Raw genomic sequence first — 7,065 nt, forward strand, 5'->3', positions numbered from 1 at the left:
TTTCCCTCCCTGAGCAGCCCAAGGAGACCAGGGAGAGAGGGAACTGCTACTACCGTGGTGGGGCTATGCTGGGTTCTGCAGGGTGTTTGGCAGCATCTCTAGCCTCCACCCCCCACTAGATGCCAGTAGCACCCCAGTTGTGACAACCAAAAAACCCGTCTCCAGGCACTGCTTGATGTGCCCTGGGGGCAAGTTGCCCACGAGTGAACGCACTGGCTGAGAGTCAGGGCAAGGAGGCGCCCAGGAGAGAAGCCAGCAACTGTCTCTTTGCACAGCTGGGATGGACCCAAGGGCCCCCCATTCTCTACCCAGCTCAAGCTCCAGAGGAGCAGCCCCTTCCCTCCCTTCATTAATTAGAGCCGTTCCTGTCTGCCCACGCCACCCCCACCTCACCTTTATGCTTACGGGCAGTGCCTGGCAACACGGGGCGGTGGTGGTGGGGGGGGGAGGTTTGCCTTGACGCTGTCGCCTGCTCTGTGCCAGCCTGTCTGGGCCGTCTCATGCCCCAGTGCCACAGCTGCTCGGAGGGAGCCCCGAGACAAGGGCCCATTGTGCGGTGGGAGCTCACAGAGGGCTGGGGGCAGGGTGGAGTGTGTGTGTGAATATTTTGCTGAGCTTGGGAAAGCCCCCCGCCCCTGCCCCCCAGGTCCTCAAAGCTTTGTGTGCCAGGGGCACAACGGGGACCTCCAGAATGCTTGCCTGGGCACGACAGCTGGTGAGAGGGTGGCAGAGGGGGGCCAGGGCAGGTTGTGGGGCAGGGGAAAAGCAGGCATTGGGTAAAGAATCATCTTCTCACAGGGGGACCACAGGGGGTGGCCTCAGAAAACCGGGCCCTGGTACTGGCCAGGGCTTTGCCTGACTCTTTGGAGTAACCCTGCCTCCACCACCCTCGCCCACCACCTCACAATCAGCCGGCTCACCAGGGTGTCCATCCTACACTGGCCTCACAGTTGAGCTGCTCATGTTGGGGAGTGACCAGCACGGAGGTTCCTGAAGAGTGACATGGGCCCAGGAGATAGAAGTGGGGGGACCCTGCAGCCACTTGGGAAGGAAGGAAGAGCCCTGGGTGCTGGGGCTGGTGGGCAGAATAGTAGCCTTTTCAGAGCCCAGGACCTACTGCGGCTCGACCAAGTTCCTAGCCTCCTGCCTCACTGGGGCAGGTGGAAAAAAAACAGGCTGCCCCCAGGATGGTTTCACTTTTTTTTTTTTTTTTTTTTTTTTTGCCTCCTGACTTCTATTCTTTATCTAATCAAAGACGGAAAATCCCAGAAAGTCAGCTGGACAATAGAGGTTTAGTAATAAAGCATTATTGCCTAAGAGATAGTTTCCATAAATAAAATGCTGTAGCAAGAACTGGAGACTATCAGAAATTCCTAGAAAGAATATGTCCTAGGAATTGCAGTAATTTATCTAGCTTGTCATTCAGAATAGAAGAGAACAGGAAAATTTCTGTAGGATAAATAGCCACCACAGTGGTACATAGCCGAACTAGACATATTCTTACAAGAAACTGAGAATTGATCCAGGAGATGTTTATACCAGCCTTCTCTTCCAGTTGTAGATTTGAAAAAGAGATTTAACCATTATCCAAGAATGTATGAATTGAACCAAGGGTAATCCACACAAAAAAAAAAAAAAAAAAAAAAAGTAATAAATCTAGTCACAAATCAAGAAGATGGAGCTTTATAAGTGCTAACAGGGCCCCTTACCCCCTTGTGTTTGGGGTGTGTCCTTCCACACCTCCCTGTGCACTCACCCCTGTGATGTGTTTAGGGATGGCGAATCCCACCCCAGGCCACTTCTCTGCTAGTGGCACTCTGCTCTGGAGACAGCCCACAGGACTTCCTTCCACGCTCCTGGGAGGGCAACCTCTCTGTGGATGTGAGTTTTCTTGTTGTTCTCTCACCTCAGCTCACTCCTGACTCTCTGGGTCTGATTCAAGCCCCAGCCGGTCCAGGAGGGAGCAGGCAAGGGGCTGAGGCAGTAGGCAGCCCACCTTAGGGCCTCCTTGGACCAGGGCCCTGAGCCTGATGTCTCTCAGGGCCGTCCTTTCCCAGATTCATACCTCAGGAAGAGCGCAGCTGCAGCACCTGCATGTGGAGCCCAGCGAGGGGCACACAGTCAAGGCTTTGCTGCCGAGGGGTCCCTGCTACCGACCCCACCTGTCCCAGGACCAACTCAGTCCCCACGGAGCCCTCCAGGCCAGAGACAGTGGAGTAGGAGGAAATGGAGGAGGCTACTCAATGAGACTGGTCCCAGCTCTTCCAAAATGGCCAGGTGGAGACAGAAAGCCGCACGCATGCGCACACCCAGCCCTGGGACAGAAAGACGAGAGAACCCGACAAAGAGATGGAGGTGGGCCAGCGACAGAGGCAGAGACAAATGGGGCTCCAGGAGAGCGCGACAGACAGGAAATCCTTCTAAACCAGGACACTGCCCTGAAACATTACTGCTGCTATTACTATTATCTCCACGTAAGGGAGAAAGCAGGAGTGAGGATCCAGCGCAGGCAAGGCCCGCTGCCACGCGCCTCCAGGCGGTGCTCCGGGCGCTGCTGGCAGCCATTTTAGCCCTTGGCAGCCATCTTACGGCTGGCGGCCCCAGCCAGCATCCCCGCAATGCCACCGCCGCCGGCCCCCGGCACGCTCAGCTCAGCTCCAGGACAAAAGGCAGAGACACTAGAAATCTGGACCCGGGCTCAGAGGCAGAAGAGCCAGCCCTGCGGCAGGGGCAGCTGTGGCCAGGGCCCCACCATCCTGCTCAGGCGGCACCCCCTTCACCCTCCTGGCCAATGCCAAGTGGAATGGGCAGGGAGGGCCGAGGCTAGGGCCCACTCAACGTGGCTGAGGCCCCCACGGGCCATCCCCAGGCCCAGGGCCCTCAAACAGTTTACCAAGTAAACCCCTGCCCCGACAAGGTGACGGGGTACTCAGGACAGTCAGGGGCATGATGGGGGCAGGCCCTTGTCCACCCAGTTAGCTTGGGGGCACACCTTGGGCAGACAGGGGAAGGGGGCTGGCAGGGGCCCAGTCAGTGGCTGCAGGGCCCAGAGAGGCCACTAGGACTGGGGTGGGCAGGCTCCCGGGGAGGGCAAGGAGATGCCCTCCCCACCCAGAGGCGGGAGCCAGCCTGGCCAGCTTTCTTAAATGATGCGCCCTTTGGGGAGTTGTGCCCTCAGGTCAGGGCCTGCTCTGGACAGCCCCTGGGGATCAGGAGCTGCACCCCAGGCTGGCACATCAGGGAGCATGACACCCCAGGGCCTGACTCCTTTCCCTGTCTGGGCTCCCTAGGGAAGGGAGGGGATAACCCCAGGCCTTGGGACAGAAACAGGCAGGCCCCTTTATGACACCCCTCCCCAGGCCCCGCCTCATGGCTGCTTGGCTTTTATCTAGCAGAATGGGGCTTATCAGAGCCACCAGCTGAACAAACACACAAATCCACGGGTTAGTGAGAGAAAACCCTCTGCCTGAACTCTTTATCTCCTGTTCGCAGGCCCCACACACTGCCCCCTGCCAACGGCACAGGAGGAGCCCTGACTGCTGTGCAGTGAGGGATCCTCTCTCTGCCACCCCCCTTCTCGCCTTGCCCGACCCAGCACGGGTGGCTCTCCCCTGGCAGTCCCTACCAGGCGGCCTTGCATGAGTGAGCTCCTGCCACATGGGAGCCCCCCTCCAGTGTCTGATTTCTCACTGGGGACAATGGGCCAGCTGGTGGCCTGTGGGCCAGTGGAGGGGCAGGGAAAGTGTTGGCTGGCACAAGGCGGGCAGGTGCCCGACTCCATTTTTATCCTCTCCCGCCCAGCCCACGCCTCTGAGGCTGTCGCTCTGATTCCCCAGCCTTCTAGGGCCATGTCCCCTGGCAACTTTTCCAGCCTTGGCTTTCTCTCCAGCCTAGTTACCAGAGCAGTAGGGACCCTGACCACACCCCCCCAGTTCAGGGCCACCCTGACTAAACCCCAACCCCCACACCTGCACCCCTCTCCAGGGACCAAGGCTGCCTTCACCTTCTGGAGAGACTGGAGATGGGACAGAGGGACCAAAGGCACTGCTACCTCCCTCCAGTCCTGAGACAACATCTTCCTGCATCCTGGCGCTCAGAACCAGAGAGTGCCTTCCGTGCTCTAAGCTTCCTTCCACTCAGCCCATCAAATGCAGCCTCCTCAAAACCAAGTCCAGCCACTTTGTCTGATGATGGATGCCTGGGCGTGCAGGCGTCAGGCCCTTGCCTGGTCCAGGTTTGGGGATGAAGAGAATTTTGGAAGCCACAACTCGTCCTCGATGCTGCCAGGGTGGAAAGGGTGTGTTCAGGCTGGCTCGTGTCATACGTGAGAGCACGCTCTGCCGTTTTCCTCTCAGGACTGGGGCTACTCCGTGCAATCCACACCTCCGAGGCAGAGGCCTCGCCTGCCAGTGGTGCCTCAGGGCTCAGACCGCTGCAGAGGCTTCCAGAAGGGAGGACCGTGCAGGGGGCAGGTGACAAATCTGGACTCGTTCTAGGTGTGGGCCCAAGCAGGCTCCACAGGGCAAGGCTCTGAAATGGGATTTGGCTCACGGGTCCAGGGCTGCTCTCCATTCATCCCCACACGTCATCAGTCACCCTCCCGACCCCGAGTCAACGCTTGTGGACCGGAGGCCTTGTGCAGCACCCAGACCTGGGCCAGGCTCAGCCAAAGGATGGCAGCGTGGGACCCTCTCTTCCCCGGGGTTCCTCCATCTCTCCTGGAACAGCCAAAAAGCCCCCGAAATACTGGTTTTCCCACCCCTCCACCGGCTCCACTCGTTCTCTACCTCTTCTCAGCTCCTGAGGCCTCCCGACTTTATCCAGCTCTTCACCTTCCCCTCTGGAATCCTATTTCTGGTCTCATTTTGCTCTCTCTTGGCTCCATGCCCCTCCCTCTGTCCTTCCTTCTCCTTCACTTTCCCACTCTTGGGCCCCCTTTCCTCTCCCAATCCTGCCTGTTTGCACAAGTGTGTGTGTGTGTGGTGTGTGCGTGCGTGCGCGCACGCACACGCACACGCACGTGTGTGCGCACGTGCGTGTGTTTCCGAGAGGGCTCTGCCTCTTCATCAGAGCTCTAGAGGGGAAGCTCCAGCAGCCAGAAGGAGCCCAGAATCGCACATAAACCCCAACTGACAGCATGTTTTTAATATATATATATTTCCAGCCATAGACAGGGAGATATTTATGGCTCCTACTAGGTGAGGGAGGAATTCCTGCTCACTGCAGCAAATGCTCTCCCTCGTCTCCTACCCGAAACAAATTCTCTCTGACAAAGGGGCCACATGTAATTCACCGGCTGGCTGCCCCCACGCACATCAAAGATTGAGTGCGTTTTTCGGGGGCTGAGAGGGGCGCGCAGGCCCAGCTCAACCACACCCACACGTGCGTACCCAGGCACGTGTGTGCGCTAGGACGAACACTTGCTATGCATCCAGACACGCACATACACACACTTAGAGGTGCCACCAGCCACTTCATGCTGCCCAGCAGGGATGGAGTGAGATGGTGTGTCCAGAGCTGTGGTTAGCATGCTCAACGCTAAGAGGAACCCCCTTCAGCTCTGTTCAGACCATTGGCCTTTGAGGGCTGGGGAGACCAGCCCTTGGGGTGTGCCTGCCCTTCCCCTCCCCTGGCCCTCCCCAAGTCTGAAGTTCGAGAAGCAGGTGAGGGTGTGCTCTCTTCTGGGGGTGCCATACTCTGAACGGCCAATTCGGGAGCTGATCCCTGGCCCTACTCAGTGCGGTATGCCCCCCCCCGCCCCCCCCCACACACCTTCTCTGCAATTCAGGAGCATCCAGGGCATGAGAAACCCAATCTCAAGGGGAGCCAAAGGCCTGGCCTGCAGCAATCAGAGCTGGAGAATGTAACTATTGTGCCTCCTGAAACCCAAGTCCGAGAATCTGAGACACCCTGAGGAGGGGAGCGGCAGACGGATGGGGGGCTAGGGGAACGGGTCACAGAGGGGTTCTCCCCGTCTCTGCAAACAGGAGACTCAAGACCGAGGAAGTTCTTGAGAGTGCAGGGCAGCCAGGGGACAGAAGGGGGCTGGGCTTGGCCTGGACCAGGCCCAGGGGGCTTCTAGATCTCCCCCTCCTTCCCTCCACTCTCTACACCACCTCCATGAGCCAGCATGTATGCGCACAGGACATGGGGCCGTCCTGAGGTTTTTCCCTCCTCTGTCATCCCTAGACCCCCACATGGCTGGAGACAGAAGCCTGACCAGGAAGCACAGCTCTGAAGCTGTGGGTGGGGTGTGAGCAGGGGCAAGGCGGGGAGACGTGTCACTCCCCCCCATCACCCTCCTTTCTTCTCTCATTTCCCCTCCCCTCGTGGATGCAAAGGGGCCCAAGCCCTTGACGTGAGTCACCTGCTGGGGGGAAGAGGAGATGAGTGACAGGGAAGAGAAAGAGACCAAGTTACAACCTCGACACACATGTGGTCTGGATCTGCCCTGGCTGTCCCTGGGGCCTAGGTTCAAGGAAGGCCATTGGGGGTGGGGTGGGGGATGGGGACAGCAGATCAGGCCACAGGGATCTGGCAGGCCAGGGGCAGCCGCATCAAGATGGGGCATTCCACTCTTGGTCCCTGACTCCGACCGTACTGCCTTTTCCACCTCAACACACCCTGCCTCCATGGTGGCTGTCTGGGGTCCCCTGGGGAGCAAGGGCCAAGTCTGGCTACAGCAGGGCTCATGGCCTGGCAGTGAAGCTGTGGGAAGGGAAGAGAAGGCAAGTCCATGGGCTTATCTGGTGCCCGAAGGACGAGCAGAATGGGATCTGAAGGCTGGGCTCAGGCAAGCAGCTCCAAGCCCCCCAGCCTGCTCCCTGGTGTGAGCTGCTCAGTGTTCTCTGCCCTGCACCTGCCAGGAGAACCTTTGTTAGCACTGCCCCCAGACCAGGGAGAACTAGAGATGGGGCCTGGGCACTGAAGCCTGGGGGAACTTGGTGCCCAGTTGCTCATCCCCAAGGCATGACAGATAATGGCCAGCAAAGGAGAGAGGCGGGACATACCCCGGTGCAGAGCAAAGCACCCAGCAGGTTGATGGAGGGAAAGAGGCCAGGCCCA

At 58.8% G+C, this 7,065-nt stretch overlaps 1 protein-coding gene across 3 annotated transcripts in view; it reads right to left on the reverse strand.

The window, feature by feature from the left end:
• NFIX (nuclear factor I X) overlaps nt 1-7,065 on the reverse strand; it is a 71,199-nt gene that overhangs the window by 22,833 nt on the left and 41,301 nt on the right. The gene's annotated exons all lie outside the window — the stretch shown is intronic.

The sequence above is a fragment of the Lipotes vexillifer genome, unplaced genomic scaffold (assembly GCF_000442215.2).
Source record: "Lipotes vexillifer unplaced genomic scaffold, Lipotes_vexillifer_v1.1 scaffold1699, whole genome shotgun sequence".
NCBI lineage: Eukaryota > Metazoa > Chordata > Mammalia > Artiodactyla > Lipotidae > Lipotes > Lipotes vexillifer.